We start from the raw sequence: 24455 nt of genomic DNA, 5'->3' as shown, positions 1-24455 counted from the left end.
CCCTACCATTGCTAAAGACTGTTGCGTGAATGGGGGGCTTAAGACAGTGATCGGCGCGTGTCACCTCAGAGTACCTTCCGACTATAACTGCATAATTAAGTAGTGTAATATTAGCAACTGGGCCCTGTGTTACTATTAAGGGAAATACACGTGTTAATCGTATCTTACGCGTTTCATATGTACTAGTAGAACCTTTATGTGACTGAGAATCAGGTTATATTTTTTGGTGTCAGTCATTCAGTCTAGCCAGTACATAATAATTGACAGCGTAATTTTGAAGGTGAAATAAACAATGCAAATTCGAAGAAAATCGGTGTGCGGCGGCAGGAGCGCCAGTACTAGCAGTACCAGTGCTAACAATAACAGTACCAAGGAAGAGGACAGTGTGAAAGACTGTCAATGACTATCAACGCGAGTTAAAAGAGTTGCACAAATTAACAAATGAAATACAAATTAAAAAGCATGTGTTAATTGTATCTTATGCATTTCATTTGTACTGGTAGAAATTTGTATTGGTAGAACCTTTATATGACTGAGAATCAGGTCATATATACATTATATATATAATATAATGTATAGATGTGTAAAATATATGTATGTATATATGTATGTATGTATGTATATGTGTGTATATATATATATATATATATATATATATATATATATATATATATATATATATATGTGTGTGTGTGTGTGTGTGTACACAGTAAACCCCCATATTCGGGGTCTCACGATTCTCAGGCTCACCTATTCGCGGATTTCTCTATGGAACATATATACGCATTATTCACTGAAAATTCTCAATTCATGGTATTTTTACTGAGAAATATTCAGTAATTACTGTATTTTCATCTCATTTTCATGACTAAATACACTTTTGTGATAAAACTATTAAAATACTCAGGTAGTGCTCAAGTTACAATACTTCACCTTATGATAATTCGATTTTGCAATGGGGTAAGGAATTAATACCGATACGACAATATTTTCTAAAATATTTTTAAATTTCGCGCAGGCACAGGCAGCAGCGTACAATCAGGCAGCAAGAGAGACCAAGTTACAATAGACCAACTTCTTTTCCTCCATCTCTTTATCCTATCTTCTAGTTAAAAAAGTAACAGAGAATGATAAAAGTATTGTTAGTACAGTAATACCCTGAACTTGTGCCATTTGAGTTGCACAAATTCACAGACACACGAATTTTTCATAGGAACATAACTAATGGTCATACATGAGTTTTTCACAGACGCACGAAAATTTGCGAACACTGAGAAACCCTGCAAAAGTGTTTGTTTAATTTTTTATGTAATTTACAAGTTTTCAAGCTTTTACGTGTCAATTAAATAACATTAAATATTATTAAAAGTAATTATTTCTCTCTCTCTCTCTCTCTCTCTCTCTCTCTTTTAGTGAGATGAATTTTTATGGTACATGTATACAGGTATGTTTGTTGGTATGATAAATAAACTTTTTACCTAATAATAAGTACTAATTTTCAAATATTAAGATTAATCAAATTAAATAATAATAATAATGATAATAATAATAATAAAACTGTAATTACAAAATTCGTATTATTTTGAACAAACAAATTCTTCCCTTGTCTTTTGTAAGAAGGTCGAAGGCAAAAGCTGTCAGATATGTCATTTAACATAACTAGAAGGGGAATGTTGCTAATCAGTGGTCAAATTTTTCATGTAATTCTCTCTCTCTCTCTCTCTCTCTCTCTCTCTCTAGTTCCTCACTGGACGGGTCGATATCGTTCTCGACTAGCACTTTGCTGGGCCTGGTTCGATTCTCCGGCCAGCCAATGAAGAATTAGAGGAATTTATTTCTGGTGATAGAAATTCATTTCTCTGTATAATGTGGTTCGGATTCCACAATAAGCCGTAGGTCCCGTTGCTAGGTAACCAATTGGTTCTTAGCCACATCAAATAAGTCTAATCCTTCAGGCCAGCCCTAGGAGAGCTGTTAATCAACTCAGTGGTCTGGTTAAACTAAGATATACTTCTCTCTCTCTCTCTCTCTCTCTCTCTCTCTCTCTCTCTCTCTCTCTCTCTCTCTCTCTCTCATTCAGTTAGCGTTCACACATTTTTACAACTTATTAATTCTCTGTATGTCTTTACCTGTACAGTAGATAGTTTAAATTGATCTAAATTGACCTGTATCGTCTATGAAGTGTAAATGTGCTAGTGTTGCAAATACGTTCTAAAACATAGAGACATAATAACTAAAAGTTGTATTAGTTAAAATATAAAACACTGTTTGTTCATGAAAAAGCATTTCAGAACAAAGAGAAAGAGACGCAGAATAAAAAAGTTGTTAAAAAGGGGTTGAGATGACTTCTAAAAATAGACCATGGTTGGAAGGGAGAGAAATTCTCTTCCAACTCTCAATTTTTATGTCATCCACTTATTTCTCTTTTTTAAGGGCAATGTATTAACCTAACTTTTAACTGAAATTACAGTAACTTAATTTCATTTAAAAGTTAACTTAATAATTTGGGAGCATGGTTAGGGTCATATTTAGTGTTTAAACTTTAGAAATAAGCATTTATTAGCATTTTTAGAGACCATGCCAAACTTACTCGAAAATTCACCTGCAGCAAGAGGTTCTGGAACCTAACCTCGCGTAAGTTTGGAGTATGACTGTAATGTTATACTCTTGCGTAAATGCGTACAGCCATAAACAACCGACCGAGAAACTTGTTTTGCTTATCACAAAATCAGATAACAACAGCCGTTTTGCTTGTACTTCAACCATCGTACGGTAATACACAATTACCGTAGGTTATAGTACAAATGACTTTAAGTAGAAGAGGACTGATATATTTTTACATTATACCCTTATTCGACATGGATAAAAGATCGGCAAGGAAACATACTGTACTGCTAAATTTAAGCTGCAAGTTGTAGCTGAAGCTGAGAAAACAATGTTCAAGCTGCTAATGACTATAAATTATCGTGCATTGGCAACATGGATGAAACTGGACCGTAATTAAAATTGGACAGAAAGTATTTTAATCAAAACTGCTGGGCATGAAAGAACATATTACTGCTATTTTTGCACCGAAAACGATAAATAAGTAAAGCTCATATTATGATGAAATCAAGTAAAACAACCGAAAGGAATCTTGATTTTTTTTTACACAAAACAAACGCCCCCAAGAGGGAATCGTCATCTATTAGCAAAAAAATAGCTAAATTAATTTCACAACGAGACGTATTTAAGTTATATTTCGACTTAAAAACACTTCATACAACGAAAAATAACCTTGCCCCACATAAATAAAGTATCTAGAGATTCATTTACGGTAACTAGAAGCAAGAACAGGGCTCTGAACTGAGTTAAATATAGCGAAATAAACACCACGTAAACGATTTCCAAACCAAAACGTTAATCGCTATGATTGCAGTTTATAATACAAAGGCCATATAAGAATATATACAATATTATTAGATACAGTGAATTAAGGCATAGCATTTTAAAAGATCCATGGAAAAGATGCATATTCATTATGCTGACGTTTGTATAATACGATATGTGAATATAGAGTACAGCATAATGTATGCTACACTACCGTATATGTATACGATATACCACAGTGTAGGCTAAGCTAATTCTTGTTTGTTATTCATTTTCTCTTTGTATTGAATTATCATAAGTTACTTTGCATGAGCCTCCAGAATTAGCTGATACTAATAATTACTATACCGTGTATGTATACAGTATACTTTATAGTGTGGGCTAGGTTACCATATATGTAGGCTATACATGGTACCGAATACCCTATTATATTTATAGTGTAGGCAAGGCTATACTCGAGATATATTTTGGTATTTCTTACTTTTTTTCCAACAAATAGTGGCTTTTTTTGGAACCTACCCCCATCGTAAGTAGGATAATACCTCTATAAGCACTTTTAGTTTGCTTTAAGTGTGTTTGAACTATCAAAATAGGCAGTTGTAAGTGCTTTTAGAAGGGTTCTAAGTATTCATGGGGGGATTGTGGTATGCATCCCCATGAATACAGGGGTTCACTGTGTATATATATATATATATATATATATATATATATATATATATATATATATATATATATATATATATATATATAGCAATACTATATATATATATATATATATATAAACAAAACACCATTTGTCCCTCCCCCTTTGCATAAAAGTGATTCTCAGAATAAGCTGATTCAGCCTACTAATGAAAGAATTTTTTAGTTGCTAAAAGAAACGAATGTATTAATGGAATTATGATTATTATCTTTTTTTTATCATAAATGTAAAACTGGTATACAAAGGTAAACTAACATACTGTACATTGAAAGTAAAATCAGTAAAATTCCTCACAATCACAAAACAGCTGCGTCCTGCCAATTTGCTTGTTTGCAATTTAAACTCTCTCTCTAATCTCTCTCTCTCTCTCTCTCTCTCTCTCTCTCAACTCTCTCTCTCTCTCTCTCTCTCTCTCTCTTAAGAACTCAGTAGTGTATATATCCTCTTATGAAATATGAATTACTCTATCACAAACATAAATTATGAAACAAACTCCATGAATTTCAACCTGACAAGTTCAGAATGAGTGTGTGGATAGAGCTAAGTACATTACAATTTTTTTTTTTGCTTTGTATTATTATTATTATTATTATTATTATTATTATTATTATTAGATTATTATTATTATTATTATTATTATTATTATTAAAAAGTTTAAGCAGACCACTGAGCTGACTATCAGCTCTCATAGGGCTGGCCAGAAGGATTTGGATGAAACGATAGGTATAAGATAGAAGCCTAGCACTGGGACCAAATAGGTCACTCGGTAGTGATGAATGAATGAATGAAAATAAAACTGAAAGCTGCACAAAGGCACACGCTCTCATACTGGAACGCATCCACACAATAAATACATTTATACTCATGTTTCCATATATAATCACCAAAAAGGTATATTAAATTATGTAAAATTTTAAAATTTAGTTGTTTTAAAGTTCATTGACGTCTAAGGGTATTCGTATTTCTCTTATTTACTTTTTATATTATCAATTAAATCACAGCTCCTCATGAACATTAAAATGAGTATTACTGAAAATGTTGAAGATTCTGACAAAATTTCTTTTATTGATCATTTCCAAAATTTGATAATCACTGCAGGTTATATTTTGGGCATTCACACATTGCATGCTTAACTGTTATCAACGCTTTGAAATCTGGGCATTCGGGAGGAGGGCCACATGGACTGTGGACTGTTCATTAAGTGTTCATGTGTCACACGAATATGGCCCTTTCGAAGACGCATCAGAATTACTTGTGTGTGTCGCTCTGATATAATGAACTACATTTTCCAACACTGGATTTTATCTGTTTTAATTTATTATTTTTAGGTTCTTCATTCCATGTATTTTGCCATTTACTTACAATGATTGTTTCTGTATATCTTATATAGTCACTAATAGGGATGTTTACATTTGCTCTTGTCATGTGGACTGCTTCTTTAGCTGCTTTATCAGCCTCTTCATTTCTTTTATTCCCTACATGGGCAGGAATCCAACACATTTCAATATTTTTTCCATTATTATACAATTTATGGAGTGAAAACTTAATTTGCTGTACAATATTATTTTTTTTATTATAGCTTTGAATGGTTTCTACAGCGCTTCTGGAGTCGCTATAAATCACAAAATTATTAAATGAGGCTTCTTTAACTATTTTTATGGCTGATGCTATTGCACATAACTCAGCTGTAAATGGATGGATGGATGTATGATATTTAGGGCAAAAGCCCAGGCACTGGGGCCAACAAGGCCATTCAGCGCCGTAATGGAAAGAAAATAAATTACGTTAAAGTTATGAATTCATGAAAAAATGATTAATAAATAAAATGAAGTGATGTGACCAATAAATAAAAATTATGAAGTTTAACAGCTGTAAATACTGATAGTGCAGCAGATAATTGCATATTTCATAAGAATCGTTCAGATAGTGAAAACAAGCATGAAATTTTGCACAAATGCTCTTTAAAAATTCCCTCTATCAGAAAAGGGCGCTGGCCACGTAAAATTTAATATGGCGGCCAAATTCAAGATGGCGGCCAGTATCGACAGATTTTGGCTAATTTTTCACTAGAATGGCATGTATTTGCTTTAGCAATATTAAAAACTCTTCCATACTATTTCTTACTGAATATTATGTTTCTATAGCTTCCCAGTACAGTTTACCTTTAAATATGGGGCTATATCCTGCCAAGAAAAGGTAGAAACAATAATTATAATGAGAAATAATGCCCGTTCAACAATTGATCGTTTTAAGCATGGATCTTGGTTTCTGTGGTTTTAGATCCTAATGAGGCCATCTCTTTCGAATAACTCATCAATTTTGAAGGAAAATTAATAAATGTAAAAATCTGTGTATGTCTGCACACAACCAGGCACACTGGTGACATCACTGCTGTGTAACTCAGCATGTGGTTCAGTGCCAGCTAATCCAGCTTTACTAAAACCCTGTAGTCTTAGACTAGTAGTTGTAGTATAGTTTAGTTTAGTGTCCCAAATGCTTTCTAACAGCCCCAGACCAGCTATAGTTAGATCTAGTTTTCCTGAATAGACAGGATGTGCCAGCGGAGAAAGCAATTTATTTGTATGGGGGGCTGTACATGATGGTTCATGTACTTACCATGGTGTACAGATCACAACTGGACTTAAATGGCACTGGATGAATGATCGGGCTGGGTGTAGGGAGACCAGATCCTTGTTGAATCCCATACAGGAATGTGTGCTTTGTTTAAGGTGGTAAAATTTAACCCCTCGGCCTTAATCAAAGTGAAATCATGGCAGAATGTGATGCTAATCCAATATTGAGCAGTAGAAAAACAAACTGGAGTTTGTGTTGTCTTTGTCAGAAGGACAAAAGATGTGAGCACTTGACATCACCTCCAAGTCATCATGTCCTAGACCATGATGGGTACACAATGCTGGCAAGGGAACATTCCCATGTTCAGTGAAATTAATGAAATGCCACTGATAATGGATCCAGCAAGGCTGGATGAAGGTGATGGCATAGAGGCCACTCTCAGGAAAAATGCAGCAAAATACCATGTGAACTCCTGAGGACAGCATACACTGACTAATTTGCTGAGAAAGCAAACAACAATGAGCAGGCATTAGAGTTTGAGGGTGGTGTGACCTTCGAAGACAAACTCCACAGTTCCACTTTTCTGGCACATGGTGTTGTCTGATGGAACTTGTGATATTCCTACTGATCAGGTCCTTCCATGAGGCCAATTTTGTCCTCTACTGCCAGGCATTGCATGAGCTGATTTTACTTCTTTTCCAACAATAATACAAACTATGCTCGTTGGCTGCCTATTCACCTCAGGGACATGCTTACCTAGAGAGTTCACACCCAGAGTTGCACAAGGTTTTGTTCAAACTGGCAACTTTGTTGTGCACAAGACCAGTCGCCAGTTCTCAGCAATGGCTCTTGACCAAGCTCATGAGCAGACCAATAATGCCTTTATAAAGGCTGATGGCGGATGGAAATGATTGGGCTGACTGAAGATCCGTCAGCACTCAGAAGATGGATGGTGGCTGGCCCAGAGATCATCCGCTTGGTGTCTGCATACGAAACAGAGGTTTCAAAGTAACTGAGTCTAATGAGCAGACAACACACCATGAACAAACACCTCATGCGCAGAAGACATTCTTGGAGAGAGTCAGCAAGCTGTCATTGGCTTTGCAACACTTAGAAGTCCTTTTCAGGAAGAAGCCAGGATCTGTATTCCATTGACAACAAAGACATTTAAGACCCCATCAGCAGAACTTCTCCAGACACACCTTGGCAGAGGTTTGCACTAAATTTCAGAAGTTTTCATACTCTTTGGCATTAAAATCACCCAGGACAATGCAGTCTCCTTCTATGAGCCGATAAAGAAGAACATAACTGAAAATTCTTCAGGCAAGAAGCTGCTCCTGTAGAACAGTCAAAGCAGAAACTTCTGAAGGAGGATTGCCAGCTTTTCTCAAAGCTATTTATATCCTGTCAGAGCCGTGAATGACTTCTGCAGGAATTCTTCACCTCCACGAGAATCAAACATTCCCAGCTTCCCTTAGTGAGGGGTAGGCTGTACACATGTCAGAAGTCTCAGCTGACCTCGGTCCTGGAGAGTCATGTTACACTAGAAGACAAAGAACCAAAGACTGATGTCCTCATTGTAGATGGATCAGCTTTGGTCCATGCCTTCACACCAAAGAAAGGAAAGACCTTTGAGGGCTATGCACTTTACTTCTTGCCTGTGATACAATCCTATGGCAGCAAGTACACATCATCACATCTTGTATTTGATGTATACAATGTCCAGCCTCAAAGCTGAGACCAGGCTCCAACGTGGTCAAGGAGATGATTTGGAAAGTGGGCTGAAGATTTACGCAAGGTGACAGACAAGAACACAATTCCATCCAACTGGCACAATTTCCTAAGACACGATGCCAACAAGACAGAGTTGTTCCAGTTCCTGGCAGACAAAGTTGCCCAGATGTCTGCCACAAATGTTGTCATTGCCACGAAAGGGTCTCCATTCCTCAGCACTCACTGAGGCTAGTCTTCCAGGGACTGGAAAAGTGCTCTCATGAGGAAGCTGACCTCCCTGGATCTTTCTCCATGCAAATATGCCACAGAACATGGAGCCAAGACCATCACGGTTAAAGCAAATGACACAGATGTTCTTGTCACCAGTCAGTGCTTTCTCCACTCTCCACAATCTAGGGCTAGAGAAGCTATGTGGTGGCATTTGGCCAAGGCCAGAGCCTCCTGGATTGCTGTGCATGACCTGTGCAACTCTTTGCCAGGAGAAGGTGAATGGCATGCTCTTCTTCCATGCGTTCACTTGTGTCAGCCTTCAGCAAAACTTTGGCAAGAAGACCGCCTGTAGACATGGAACATCTTTCCAGAGGCCTCCACTGTGTTCTCCAAACTGAGTCACTACCCTCTCAGAGTGGAAGAGAGTGACCTGAAAATCCTGGAGCAGGTTTTTCATACTTATGTATGAAAGATCCAGCACTGCTGGCACTGTGGATGAGGCTAGACTTGATATGTTTGCCAGAAAACAAAGGGCATATGAGGCCATTCCACCAACCAGGAGCTCTGAACACACCAAGCGTGCTGCGTACCAGGCTGGTTGTGTGTGGGGCAAAATGACCAGTGTCAGCCACAGCCAGAGAACCCTGCTGAGTGGGGATGGCAAAAGTCTGGTGAAGCATGGCAAGTCCTCTGGACAACCAACTAAAGGCCCTTATCCAAATAGTTGCCAACAGCTTACCAAATGTGGATGCAAAGGGGCTGTCTTTGAAAGGTGCAAGTTTATGTCCAACAAGCTGGGTCTTCCCTGCACAGCTCTGTGCACTTGCAAATGTAAGTCTAGATAAATTTTGCCCTCTCTTCAGTAGATAATCTAGCCAGCATCCAACGTGTCATGCTATGTCCTACCTTCTTATCCTCGAATTTTCAAAGGTGTAGGTTGAGACCCCATTTAGATTGGCACGTTTACATCCATTTCTCTTCTTTTCTTTTTTATGGTTACAGTCTTAGACACAATGTTGTATGTGACCATACCATTACTATTTTAGTTGAAAATAGCATATTAGTTAAACTGTCTGATCACATGAATATACCATTAAATAAAAACAGTTGGTCTCTATGTCTACTAACAGTGGATAGAAAAATTTCAGATGGCAAGATTTTGTAATCACATCTTGGTTGTCAATTCATTTAGTAAGGGTTTTCAATAAAATGTGTGGTATGGAACATTTTTATAACCTAAAAGTCGAGCTGTTTAAAAAAAAAAAACTGGCATATTCCATCCAATAGATGCTCCCAAACCAGTGAATCCTCAACATAGATGGCGGCCATTTTGAAAAATAGCCGCCATCTTGGATTTTCAGGTGAAGTCAGCGGGGGTCTAAGAGAGCGTATTCTTATTAATGTTTGTGCCAAATTTTTTTGGAGAAGTTTCACTATCTGAACGATTTTTACAAATCTGCTGGCATGAGGCATTATCTGTGACAGAACAGCACCTTTTGTCTTGGGATACTGAATATCCCATCTGTATTGTGACTTAAAGATTTGAGTCGGTGTATATTGCGTAATGTGGACCTTTCCGGATTATAACCTCTAAAAGATGCTGTCTATGGTTTTCAAAGGGTACATGAATAACTTTTTGATAAATATTTTAAGTGAGAACATATTCTCATTTTATTCTTTGTCCAAGGAGGAAGTGCTTTTACTATTAAAAGTAATTGTATATTTATATTTAGCAACTAAAACAAAATTCTAGCTCTAATTGGGAAAGGAGGTGGATGATTGTTTTTGAACACATATCTTAATCAAAATAATTTTTGGTTGGGGAATCATTTGTCTGAATTCTCAGAGCACTCTTCATTGTTACTAGCTCTCTATAGAATAGAGAGAGAGAGCTATCAATCTGATAAGAGAGAGAGAGAGAAACATTTTCAGGCAGTTGAGGTCCTACCACCAGGGTTGCCAGATGCTTTTAGACAAAACTAGCCAGTGTACTAATAAAAAAAAAAAAATAGCTATTTTTAGCCACTTTAAAAAAAGTAAATTTTTTGTTTACAAAATTAGTACAAAAAAACATGCATTTAAAATGTGTGAAAAACACTCAGTTTTTTGATTAAAACTCAGGAACAATAATGTCTTCAAGAGCTCCTCCTCGACCTCGTTGTCAAGTTCCAGTTCTTCATTGTTGGGAAATGGTTGGAAAAGCTCTATGAAGAAGACTGATACTTCCCTGTATTACTGTTAAACAGTTTAAGCATATCTGGCGTTACTGTGAAATCTTTGCAGCACTTATTTGTCAACAATAAGTGACTCTTTACGCGCAAAATAGATTCCAGTGTGCTAACATTTAATTTATTCCGTTGTTTTCTCTTGGCGTTTGTCAACAAATGCATTGCTTATTGGAACTGAAAAAAATATTTAACACAATTTGAGCAAGTTCTCTGAAACAGTGTTCTAAAGCATTCTCATATTTAACCACAGCTGCCCAAAACTCAAGTTTTGGCGGGAATTTCACCGTTAAATTCCTTCTCCCAGTTGACAAACAATAACTTTTCATATTGAGAACATAACTTTGCTGTGTCTTCATCTTTTGCAAAGTCATGGAATGATTATGAAATCAAGAAATGCTGTTCTTACTTGAGACAAACATTTTTGTGCTGAAACAATCATGAGAGTTGTTAATAGCTGGATCAGAATTATCATCACGCCGTTTATCTAACTGGCTATTCGTTTAATTAGAAATTGTGAATCTTCTTTTATTGTTTCTCATGTTCTGCAGGCAATTTTGCATCCTTTCGACACATTTCAAATTTGGCTCCAAACGATTTATTCTTTATTTTATGTTGAATGATTTATAAATCAATCTCGAAAAACTTTATAAAGAGGCAAAATCTGTTGCTTGGGGGAAGAATATAGCATTAACAATAAAATCTTGAACAATAAGAGAAAATAAAAATCAAGTTGCAGGTAATTACGTTATTAGTCATATCCATGTCCATAATTATACGACCACGTAATTTCTCTCCTTGCCAGCCACCAAATTGAATCAGGATTTTTGTTCCTCCCATTGAGACAGTATGGCAAATATACATTTCTGTGTTTAATTAACCATCTGGTGAGAAGGGGTGATGACGGAGAGAACTAAATTTGAACCACCGAGCAATTTCTGATAGATAGAAGTGAATTTTGTTGGTGCTGACAATTTTTTTACTTGCATATTCGAACATAAATCCAAACTTTTCCAAGTACACTTAAGTAAAACTAGGTTTGGCTTAATTTCTCTTGTAGTTTCTAAAGAACAGAGTTGTGTACTCCACACACGTTATTTGCACCATCTGATGCAAACCCAAGTTTTCAGTTCTTCATATTGGTGCGGTTTTTTTGAAGATACTTTTGATCTCCTTAAAAGATTTTCTCAATCATCTAGAAATAACAGGAACTAGGTGGTAAATTATTGCCAAAAAACAGGTGGATTTTTTCTTGAGAATCATTGTCTGAATTCTCACTGTTTACAAATTAGCCACACTGGCTAAAAAGCCATATGAGAAAGAGGTGTTCACCACATTCAACTTGTAAAGATGACTTTGGTGATGATCAAAGCTCCTGAACATATTCTAAGGCCTTCATTATGAACTCGGTCTACTGTTTTTTCAGTGTTGCGTCTGATGCTGAGCCATATATTTCGCTTCCGTAATCAATGATGGACACCACTGTTGCTTTATACAGTACAGTAAGGTTATGTCTATCGGCTCTCCAAGTAGTGTTCGACAGTGATTTGTTTAGTTAGATTTAATGCTCTTTTACATTTTGATTTCACGTATGTTATATGGGCTTTCCAGTTCAAGTGAGTATCAAATACTGATATAAAAAGTTTTGCTGTTTGGCCAATTAGTATGGAATGATTTCTGATTTTTAAATCTATTTCTTCACCCTTTTCTCCACTTTTTATTTTCACGAAACATTACTGCTCGAGTCTTTTGTATGGATAATTTAAAGCCTACAGATGAGGCCCATTTATCTGTTTTTATTATAGTTTTATTAATGACTCGCTCTGCATGTTTTATGCGAGATGCTGAATAATATATGGCAAAATCATCCATATACAAGTTACTAATTCCAATCAGTAGATTATTACTGACATATGGCAAAATCATCCATATACAAGTTATTTTAATTCCTATTGGTAGATTATTACTGATATCATTTATTGCTAAAGTAAACAGTGTGCCACTAAGGACACTTCCTTGTGGAACACCATTTTCAAGTGGAAATGTACTTGATAATACAACATCAATTCTCAATTGAAAAGTGCGATTTATCAGAAAGTTTTGGATAAACCTAGGTAAATATCCACGGATGCTGTTTTATGTAACGTTTTTAGTACTGCATATCTCCATGTAGTATCATATGCCTTTTCAATGTCAAAAAGACAGCTATAGTAATTTGTTTTTGTTCAAATTCCCTTCATGGTGGTCTTCCAAGTTAGACAGAGAATCCAGTGTAGATCTGTTACACTGTGACCTGAACTGAGATGGGAGTCAAAATTTTATTTTTTCAAATGTGCCATGTTAGTCGAGCATTTACCATTTTCTTTACCATTTTTTCTAGTAATTTGCATAAACAACTTGTTAAAGAAACTGGTCTGTAATTGTTTACATTACTGGGATCCTTTCCAGGTTTGGGGATAGGAATAATTATAGCTTTATGCCATTCATCAGGAAATAAATCTTAAAGCCATGTGTGTTTATAAAACTCTAACACGTATGACTTTGCCAAAGGTGCTAACTGGCAGACCATTTCAAAATAAATATTGTCACTTCCAGGGGCAAATTTATTACTGTTCAAGAGCAAATTCCAACTCTTCCATATTAAATTTTCTATCATAATATACAGTATATCTTCCATTTTTTCAAAATTTGTTATTGATTCTATAGTATTTTTCTTTGTGTGGAAGTACTCGCCTAAATTTTTATCATTACTTACTTTTGCTAAGTTTTCTCCTATTACATTACTTTTTTCTTTTGGATCAAGCGTTCTTTCCCCATTTTTTTTTATATGGCATGTCTAGGTGGTTTAACATGGGAACCATTTACTTTCCTGAATTTTTCCCATATTTTTTTGTATGGGAGTATTATTAGAGAGATCTGATACATATTTCCTCCATGAAATGATTCTTCCTTGAATTACTTCTCTTTTAAATCTTGCAGATATTTTGTTATATAGAGGTTTTAACGTATCAATTTCTAATAATAATATGGTCAGTTTTTGTAAATTTTCTTCTAATATTGGTAGTGTTTTATTTATTTGACTGAACTTTCTATTCAAATTATCTGATCGTCTTCAAATCTGGTGTTTCATTTTTTTATTAATTCTGTTAGCTTATCAGACCACCAGGGAACTTTTGTGTTTTGTTGGATGAGCTTTTGATTTTGGTATTGCTTTATCAGCAACATTTTTAATGAAATCAACAAGAAATTTATTAGTTTCACTATGGTCTTTTAAATATTCAAATGGTGGGATATTTCAGTGTGGAATTCATATTGCTCCCAATCTGCTTTATAAATGTTATATTGAGGACATTTGGCAAGATTATTTTGTAATAATGAAATTAATATTGGGAAATGATCACTTGTGTGCAAGTCATCAACTGTATTCCAGTCAATCCGTCTACTATTTTGAGGTAAGAGTTAAGTCGATTGAGGAAAATGTTCCATGTGTTTTAGAAAAATATGTGCTGATTTCGTTATCATTTATACAGCACATGTCATTTGAATCTATGAATTCTTCTATTTTACTTCCTGCTCTATTTGAGTCTGTACAATTACAGTCCCACATCGAGCTGTGAACATTTAAATCACCTACTATTAATGGAGGTTCCTTGGCATTATTAAGTAATTAAGTTTATCAATGTCGCAATTTTTATTAGATTGGTTGTATAAATTATAAATTACATAATTATCGTTTTTATTCGAATTTTAATACCTGATATTTGCAAGTCAGTTATGTTAACAGGTACTTTGATGTATAAACACTTTGTTATGTACATATATGGCTGTACCTAAATTTCCTTCTTCCTCTCGTGATGTTGATACTAAGGTATATTTACCTATTGTTTTGTTGACATGTTGTGAACGTAATATCATTAGTTCATATTCTTTTAATAACCGCTGTACTTCTAGTTGTAATCTGGTCTGCAGACCATTTACGTTCCATTGTATAACACAGCTATTGAAATTATTTTGTTACAGAGGTCGAGTTTTGCTTTCTTTATTTGTACTATCAACTTCGATTTTTTCCAGTAATTTACTCAAGACATTCATTTGTTTTTTTATTTGATAACATATTAAGTGCTCAATGCACATGCAATCTTTTTCAGGGGTGCTCAAATCACTTGTTTCTTTTTTTCTATATTTCATAAAAATTTTTATCATGTTTGTTAAACCATCCTTTCTTATGTTTTTGTATTATTGCTTAATTCAATGAAACAATCATTACATCAACATGTACTGAACTACCATGTATATTTATTATTTTCCATTTGTTCTTGTACCAATCACTGGAGATGGAGTCATCTCTTCTCCCTTGACATAATCATTGTTATCTATGGTACGGTTCTCTTTCATTCTTCAGTGTTTTGGATATCTGCCTTCATGGGTTTTACTATTATTTTAGGAGATTAAGGTATAATATTAGCTTGTTTTTGTTCTTTTCCTTTTATCTCCTTTATCTTTTGTTTAACCGATGTTTCTCTAATAATTGTTGGTTTCTTCGTTTTGGATGGTGTTCTCTCCAAAGGCCCTTTTTTATCTTTAATTTCCAGTCCATCATGACCCTCATCTGTTACTTCCTCATCCTCCTGTGTTTCTATTTGCTATTAATATTTCAAATGAATTGGATAAAATATTATCCATCCCATTTGTACCTGTTTCTTTATTCTTTACCATTTTAGTTTTTATTTCTAAATTATTAATTTCTCCTTGAGATTTACTTTTCTGTGCTCTGTTACTTCTATCTGTTTGTTTCATTATTGTTTTTTTTGACATTATTTCCTCTTGTTATTGAAGAATATGTATTTACTTAGACGGATCTTGAATTCCTCTCACTTTTAATTCCAATTTAGCCTCTTTTATAGACATCCCCGTTCGTTCTTGTAGATTTTTAATGTATTATAAATATAATGCATGCATTCTTTGGATCTTGCATGATGATTCTGCCCTCAGTTTATGCAGTTTTGTTCACTGCACTTCCATTGTGTGGCATGTTCAGTAGATCCACAAATGCGCATACCAGTTCATTTCTACAATTTTTTCTTTGTGTGTCCATATTTACTACAATTTTGACACTGTAGTATTGGCTTTGGACATAGGGTCTTATTTCTCTGTTCTGGCCTAAAACTTTTATTTTTTTCAGAGGTAAATCTTCACCTCAAATTTTATTTTTGCTATTTTTAATGTTTGTTTATTCCTATTTTTGCTTGGTACATTACATATACCTCACAATCTTGGACCTGGGATATCTTTTTCTAAGAGAGTCCAAGAGAATTTTTTATCCAATTGGTTTTGTTTTTTCAGGAAGTACAATGGTACCCTGAATGCTGTTCATAACTGTCGTTTTTTTTATTTTTATGTTTATTTATATTTATATTTTGTTAAAGACAAATAGTCTTTGGACTGACCTTTTGTTGCAGCTTCTATAAGCCAATCTTTTTCCTTTTGTTCTGAACGACATATCTGTCGTTTGATGTCTATTTAATAAAAAGTTTTCTAATTTTAAAGCTGAAAAATTCTGGGTCAGTTTCCATGGTTAGAAACCTTGACCAACTTCCACTCCCAAAGAGGAGTCAAGTGAGTCAAGGTTGGGTCAAGACAAGATTTTTAGGGTTTGCTCTTTTGGGAGTTTTATATGGTATTAAAGTTTTAATACACACTCTGATTTTAATTATTTTTTATCCAGAGGTGGTGTCCATTTCCATGTGTGCCGAACAATACCATCAAAGGGCCTGAGGGTACTTGAATCTTTAAAATTACTTAGCATAAAGATTTAAGTATAAAAAAAATTAAAATAAACCTGAAAACCTTAAAAAGATATCTTCAGCCTTTCATGAAGTTATTCTTCCACCAATGGGACAAATGAGAACCGACTCCCAAATGTCCGCTCCCCTACCCTACCCCACAGAGGGATGGCACAACATGATTAGAGTGGCCCAAGTGTAAGCCAAACCCTTGCTAAGACTGACAATAATACTAGAATCAATCATCCCCACCTAATCATGGGGGCAAACCGGATAGAATGCCTGAGAGTCCTATCCCCAGAACTAGACCCTCGCTGGAATCCACGGTCCAGCCCTAAGAATAGTTCTGCCTGAGCATCTCTCAGGTCCAAACATTATCAGGCAGTTGATGGTCATATCCAGTTCCACTATTTAGCTTCAGATATAAGCCCAATCCCAGTTGTGATATCTTTTTCCTGTTTACTGTATTGGGTCCGATAAATTTTTAGCAAAAGCGGAAAATTCCACAAAAATTAATCCAAAGAAATATATAAAGGCATATGGGACTCTTGGACTCAAACCCAGGAATAGATTCCTGGCGTTCAAGCGCACCCTCACCACATCAAGGTGGTCCCACATCGAGGGGGTGATTAGCACACATAACAGTACAGTAAACAGGAAAATATTTCATCTCTAATCACCATAAAAATATTTAAAATGCTTATTTCATATGAAGGCAAGACAAGAACACAACAGCTGCACCAAGTTCACCACCGGCATGGAACTGAGCGTGTGCATATGTAAGAAACCTAGGAACTTGATTACATTTATAATTTGGTTTACAAAACTAAAAAAAAAATTAGAAAATGCAGTAAAAATATAAACGAGAATACTATAGCATAAAATATAAACAAAACAGTGTAATAGAAAACAAAATAGAACTCCAAGAAGTTCACGACGTCATCATATGGTTCTGCCTGTCCCCGTCACGCATGAAATTTAAAATATTTTCAGTAATGTTGTATCAATATTGCTTCATAACTCCAAAACCATAAAATGAAACATTGTAAATGGGGAAATACCTGTACTGTACACAATGTATATGAAGAAATCACATTTTGGACAAAATCTTAATGACCGCATGACACATGAGATCAGAAGATACACGAGTACTGTATACAGTAGGTATGCAGACCGTTTGCTGGAAGACAACTGGTCAAAAGACAATTCTTCAAAGACAATTAGTCGAATGATCAACTGGTTGAACTTACAAGTAGTATAACGACAATTCACCATTATTACTAAAATAGTTTAACAGACCACTGGGCTGACTATCAGCTCTCATGGGACTAGCCAGAAAGGTTAGGAAGAAATACCAGGTCTAGGCCACAAACCTGGACCGTGATCAAATGGGAGAACTAGTGCAGTGTTGCCGATAGAATAACGCTACAGACTCAGGGCTGCTAGAGATGGCTGCAGGCACAACGGTTCATATGGATCACAATCAGTTATCTAGCTAGGATGAATCACTAGAATAACCGTGGAACAATGGGGTGGCTTACAAGATCCAGACCTGTTAGAATGTAAACCTACCATAACTGTCCTTAGCTTGAACATTATCTAACTTTCCAAGGAGGACCAAAAGCCAAGGCAGGAGACAGAGGCACTGTCCTTGAACATCCTGGGATGTTAATCCTTGTCTAGAAACCCCCTGAACTACTGCAGGCTGTCAGCAGGGTGCTGTGGTGACAAGCAAGGCTGCATCTGCAGAGTGGCCAAAGGAACTGGGGACACTGTCCCTACTTGACACACTAGACACATTTGATACAAAAGACTCAAATTGTTACACAAAATTCAATTCTAGATTTAACCAAGTCAATATCTAATTGCATTAAATCTAGCCTACTACCTGAGCTGACATTTGGGTAGTAGAAGGATCTATATCCACTAGAGAAGAAACTATAGACTTATCTCTATCTTCTTGACCAGGTGTTAATTCTAAAGAAAACCTAGATTCAAGACTGTTCTGTTTACTCTCTCCTAAGTATACCCTTCTCTTCTAATTCAGCAATTTATCATCTTCTCTATCTCTTCCAGAGACCAATCCTTGCAATGATCACATAGGTTGTCTGAATCACCATTCACCTCTCGATGATCCATGCATAGTTCATGCGTACGTACGTCAATTAACCCATTCTGGTCTTGCAACCACTTACCTTACAAAATCTAACAGATTTCGATAGGGAAGACTGAGAAGAAGAATCCATATTGCCAAATACAGACCAAAATCCAGATAATCCATTCGTTAACCAAGAAAACAAACCCAAATTTCAGAGCACTTGTCTACACATCCATCCATATTCGCCAACTAGAGAAGAGTGACAACCAAAATATTATTGTGCACACACCCTTTGAAGGGTGGGTAACTATTAGGAGTGTTCTTTAACACTTCCATTGAACCCACACCAGGTACTGTACACATAGTAGCCATGGATAGAAAGCTGATGACAGAGGAGTAGGTTCACCTCAAAAATTATATTTCGATGTTTAGTGAATTTTACAAAGAAATTCTTAAAAAGCCAAATGTGTTCACCCTGTTAATAATTCTAAAAAAAACACACAGGTACCAAGTTTAAAAAAGTAACATGAAGTGCAGAATACAAGGGTTTTAACATCAATTATCAACAAGTCGAGCCACGGCTACGCCTAATGTACTACAAACAAAAAGAACACAGTCTCTTAATCAATACCTAACTGCTCATTATAAATTTGTCAAATACACAAGGTTTGTAGATTGTATGACTATACAAGTCTGACGACATTAAACAAGTACTTATTGCCTAGGTTAGGCCTACATGGGCCACAAGGGGAATTGTACCATAAATATGTCTTGCAAAAAAAGTCGCTGTGCACATTATACTGTATCATGAAATGTACAATGATTATATACTTACTCAAACAGTTACTGCAAAAATCAGCCTCATACAGAGATTCCTTGCGTTTTACTGCAATGATATTTGTGACTGGCAAAGAGGGGATTCTCTTTTAGTTTCATCAATATCCACCAAGCAAAGACATATGACCTTGATAAATAATTCATGGACAATAGTTTTACTAGACATCACTATACCTCTTACACCTTGCAGCAAAGTTCAAAGAAATAATTACTGAAAAGAAGAGGAATATTGAAGGCCCAAATGATGACAGGACTGAGGACAGAAATCAACTTTGAGGTGTCATGACAAGATGGAATCAAAGATCTGACACGTAATTTGGATGGACAAGCTGCTTTATACAATCTGAAAAACTGTCCCCTCAATAATTGTAAGCTTTAGCAATAGTAAATACTTCTGGCTCAGGGAAGGGACACGATAATGGTAGTCTGTCTTTACATGAGTTTAGAAAACCATAAACTTAATCTCAATCAAAATTAATTAATTGAAATAAAAAGAAACTTGGAATGAAATTCACAAACTGACAAAGTGAACAAGAGGCTTGTGTCATTTCAACACATTAAACGAAGTCTTTTCAACGAGACATCTTTAACAAACTAATGTATTTTTAGATGCATAACTTTTCCTCATAATAAAATTAACCTCTTGGATTCTGCTGTTACTTCTTACAAAATTTCTCATTCATCAAAAATTATATCAATATGTAACAAATTTTCTAATATATCTTCACTCATCAAATCAGGTCAATCACCTGGCCTTTCTTTTACTTCACAAAATCAAATTTGACATAATTTTCCTTTTACAATGAATAATACAAACCTGAGTTTAACATCAGTGTCAAACAATCTCCAAAACTGTCTGTAATTACACCCAACTTCCTCCTCTCAACCCATGGAGTTTGCAATAAATAAAAAAAAAATGACATTATGATAAAATAAAGTTTTATATATACTTACCAAGTAATTACATAGCTATAGTTTCCTCTTGCACAGCAGCTTAAATTAAAAAATTCCCAGGTAACACTTCAAAGTTCAGTGCAGACGACTGGTCCCGCCCACTAACGGGAATACCAGGAACAACTTAGCAGACAATCTCATTCTGTTTATGCCCTTGTACCCATCAGAGGAGCCCGGGAGGTTCGATCATGTAATTACTTGGTAAGTATATATCTAACTTTATTCTATCAAAAAAATATTTTTATGTAACTTACCATCAAAAAAATATTTTTATGTAAGTTAAGTAATTACACAGCTGATTCCCACACTGACAGGAGGGTGAGATACGGCAAATACTCTACTCCAGAACATTAAGACATGTAATGAATCGAAACAGAAAAAAAATGCTAGCATTCAAAGTAACCTTGTCATTCCTTGGCCAGTCAGAGAGCCTGCAGTAGAAAACTGCCTCTGGTTGGTGCTCAACTTAACCTGTAGCAACGTGGTGGTATAGCCAAGAGTGTCTGCTACTTAAGTGGCAGCTTTGCAGACAAAGGAAGATCCGATGGCTAGCAAAGCATGGTGGAGAAGTTTTGGAATAGAGTTAACTGAAGGCTAGCAAACACTTCAAAGTGCCCTTGCCCTGGCACTTGGTACGCAATAAAACAACCAAGTACTGTCACACAATGGAAATAAAGACCATGACCCATCCACTGAGAGTGGTGGGTGCTCCAGGTACATTGTATCCCCCGGCTCTCACAAATCTCGGCACCTTACTACAAGGTGAAGAGATAGGAGAAAATCCTATGCTTCCTTCCATGATGCCAAGCCAGTTACTAATAATCACAAGGTACTGCAAAAAATTTTTCACAGTGTTTAAACTTTTCTGAAAAGGTGAGAAGCAAAAATCAATTACACTTCCAGTAGGTTGATTGTAGGATGGACGTAAAGGGCAATTATGTATGAAGACTAATGAGGTAGAGGTAAAAGTAGGCCCCAATGTCTCCTGGAACAAAGAGAATGGTTTCTCAAACCAAGTCTACACATGAAGAAAATCAATGCATTTTAGAGGGTGAAAAAAGGGTCCTTGTCAGAACACTACAGGTTATGAATGGCCCCTGCTTCCAATCCTGCTCAGGTAATACCTGAAAATTCCAACATAAAAGAGAGCTTCCTACTCTTCCCCAGAGCTGAGGATGTGGAGAGATTTGGTGCCAGACAATCGGAGGCGGTGGCATCAGCTGAGCTGGATGCCAGGTAACTAATCAGTTGGGAGCTGGAGGACACTCTAGGAGCTTGGGGAAGAGTTGGTGCCAAGCAAGCTGGGAGTCAGATGAGGTAAAGGCTCGGGCTGGAGGGTGCTCCTGGGAGCCCGGAGTACTGTCCCCGGCCGTCAAGGCCGTTTTCTCTTCCATTAAGTTCTGAGAGGGAGAGAACGGGTCCAGGTCATGGTAGGGTCCTCGTTCTCGGTTAAAAACCTGGGTTGAAAACTTGAGCAAACTGTGTTAGTGAGTCCAGACATAGTTCAATACCTAAAAGAGAGGAACATTAGAGATTCTATATCATCTCCAATAAAAATATCATCTCCAATAAAAGGCAATGCTGCCACTGGTGATAAGTGTCTCAGAAAGAAGCTCAGTAGTCTGAGATACCCACGATTTGGAACATCATTCATAGATTGGTGAGCTGAGCTACAAGAGAAGACATCGCATCTTTCAAATGTCTCTTGTAGCACCTCTGAAAAAACCCCCTCCTTCCTGACAAGCATTCAGATGGCCCAAGGCCTGTCCGTGTAAGAGCGTACCACCCTTGGTGGCGTCTCTTGAAGTGAGGTTGTTTGGGAAGAAACGAAAAATGGAAGGATTCTTGGAAGAGTCCGCAATCAACCATAACAATTCAGAACCATAAATTATGGTTCAGAACATATTCTAAAGGACTATCAGCGTTCTAGTCTAGTTCAGCTTCCGACCATGTTGAACGGTGGGAAAGAGCTTAGAGGCCTAGGTTGGAACAATCTTGCAGTAAGGTATCTGTTGCCCAGACTAAAAATTCCTTTCAGGGTGGTAGAATGTCAAGACTGGCTTACCCCATAGAAGGACATAACCTGACAGTTCAGGGATTCAGGATCCACTTGAGAGTAAGTGATTTACTTACAGCTCAGTTCAACCGCCAGAAATTCCAGTTGGACTAGAAAAAACTCGATTTATTGTCCGCAGAAAAACCCTCGTCACTTGGTGGCCAGAGCTAATGTAAAAAAGTACGGAATGTGATCTTGTCTACAGGAATACCGCAGTCTAGGAGGGAGCAAGGGTCGAGAAGAACTGTAGTCTTGAGTGATTGGCTCTCAACTCTCTGGCATACATGTGAGTTTGTTTCCCCCAGGACACATCCCAGAAATTCCCCTATTTCCCAAGTGGATTCCCTCTGCACTAGAGCAACGAGTGAGAAGCAGTCTAAGAATAGTCTTATGACAAAGGGACCAAAAAGTTTAAATGCTGACAGATACCACTGTAAGTCCGATGAAAACCGGTCTTTGGGAAAAAAACAGCAGAGTTCTGTTATGATTCTTTTTGTCCCTACGGGTCTTGTGGGACAGGCTGAAGTTCATGGTCAGAAAGGAAGACAAAAGTAAGCAGAGCGAGGACTCGAGAGAAGTCTTATGCCGTAGATATCAAAGCTAAATTCTCGCACTGGAAGACCCCGTCTTGTAGGATGGGTCTGAGATACCTTTCCGAGTTTGGATGTGGACATGAAATCAAAGTATCCTACACTTTATCCAGAACTCACCCAATCACCCTGGAGGAATGAGACAGGACTGTTCGAAGTTGGTCTCCGCAAGCGAACAAACTTGCAGAACCTCGTGTTACGAACTCGCGAACAACCAAATGGACTAGTTGCCGACGCGGCCGATACCTGACAGCCAAGGACACATGGTCATCAGGGCAGGATCAACTTCTTAGCACAAGAATGCCTGGCATGGACTTGATGACATTGTACAGACTGACAACATATGCAGCGGAACTATGCTGGTTAAAAACTAATACCTGACACGCTCATCGAACGGAAGTTCCATAAGATACACAAAAGTCTGGCCATGGGTAACAACGGTCTTGAACAAAACCAGGAGTGATGACTTCTGCTGCAGTCCAACAAAATGCTCTAAAAAAAATTGTGAAAAAAAACTAGGTGTTCAGCAGTGGGAGCCTAGTATGGCTAGAAAGAGCCGAGCACTCCGGAACAGGTGTGAGCTCAGGGATTCGGCGCCAGGCACCATAAGCAGTCGGGCGCTCTGAAGATCAGGCGCTCGGGAACGAATACCGCTAGAGGTTCACAGGGCTTCCTTCTGCCTGGAGCTGAAGAAAAAGTTTCCATGAGAAAGAACGGTCACGAGGGGAAGATATCATAATACCCAGGAAAAAGGCCCGTGTGGAAGTGACTGCGGCGAGCTGTGCAACGGCAGCTTGCCCACGAAGACCCCTATCTTTTTAGCCCCTGCTCCTGATGTCAGTCAAGAAAGACCCTTACTTCAAAATCTTGTCAGGAGAACTTCCAACCGGAGGACTATTCCTAAGCATCAGAGGGAGGAAGGGACATAAAAAACACTTGTCTTTGCTCATTAAAGAACTTGAGTCCACCAGACTCCCAACTCCTGTGAAAGTGACAGCCTTCTTCAACAGCTCATAAATTTGTTCACAAAGTCCCTGTCTGCAAAGACAGTGTTTTGAGGCTTTACTAATTGGTGCTCACAAAAGGGAAGAAATTCGGCCTGTCTGGAACTCTAGGCTTGAGTGGAACAGGCTGAAAAGAGACAAGCGCCTGAGAGCGGTTGTATGGTACTTGAAGGAGGGAGTCCGATACTGAAGGAGGACACCCGATGATCGGAGACTAGAGTTGGCCACTTGAGGCATTCAATTGGAAACTGCGCTCAAAAAAGAACAACATGTTCTTAGAAGAGACAGGTGCCGAGCTAAAGAGAGACTGGCGTCAGC

The 24455-nt window shown here is 37.0% G+C and overlaps 1 protein-coding gene across 6 annotated transcripts in view; it reads right to left on the bottom strand.

Moving 5' to 3' along the window:
- The window catches only part of LOC136841016 (lysophosphatidylserine lipase ABHD12-like), a 640887-nt gene that overhangs the window by 389769 nt on the left and 226663 nt on the right, over positions 1 to 24455 (bottom strand). The gene's annotated exons all lie outside the window — the stretch shown is intronic.

The sequence above is a fragment of the Macrobrachium rosenbergii genome, chromosome 8 (genome assembly GCF_040412425.1).
Source record: "Macrobrachium rosenbergii isolate ZJJX-2024 chromosome 8, ASM4041242v1, whole genome shotgun sequence".
Lineage (NCBI taxonomy): Eukaryota > Metazoa > Arthropoda > Malacostraca > Decapoda > Palaemonidae > Macrobrachium > Macrobrachium rosenbergii.
This window is presented reverse-complemented; position numbering and strand designations above follow the sequence as displayed.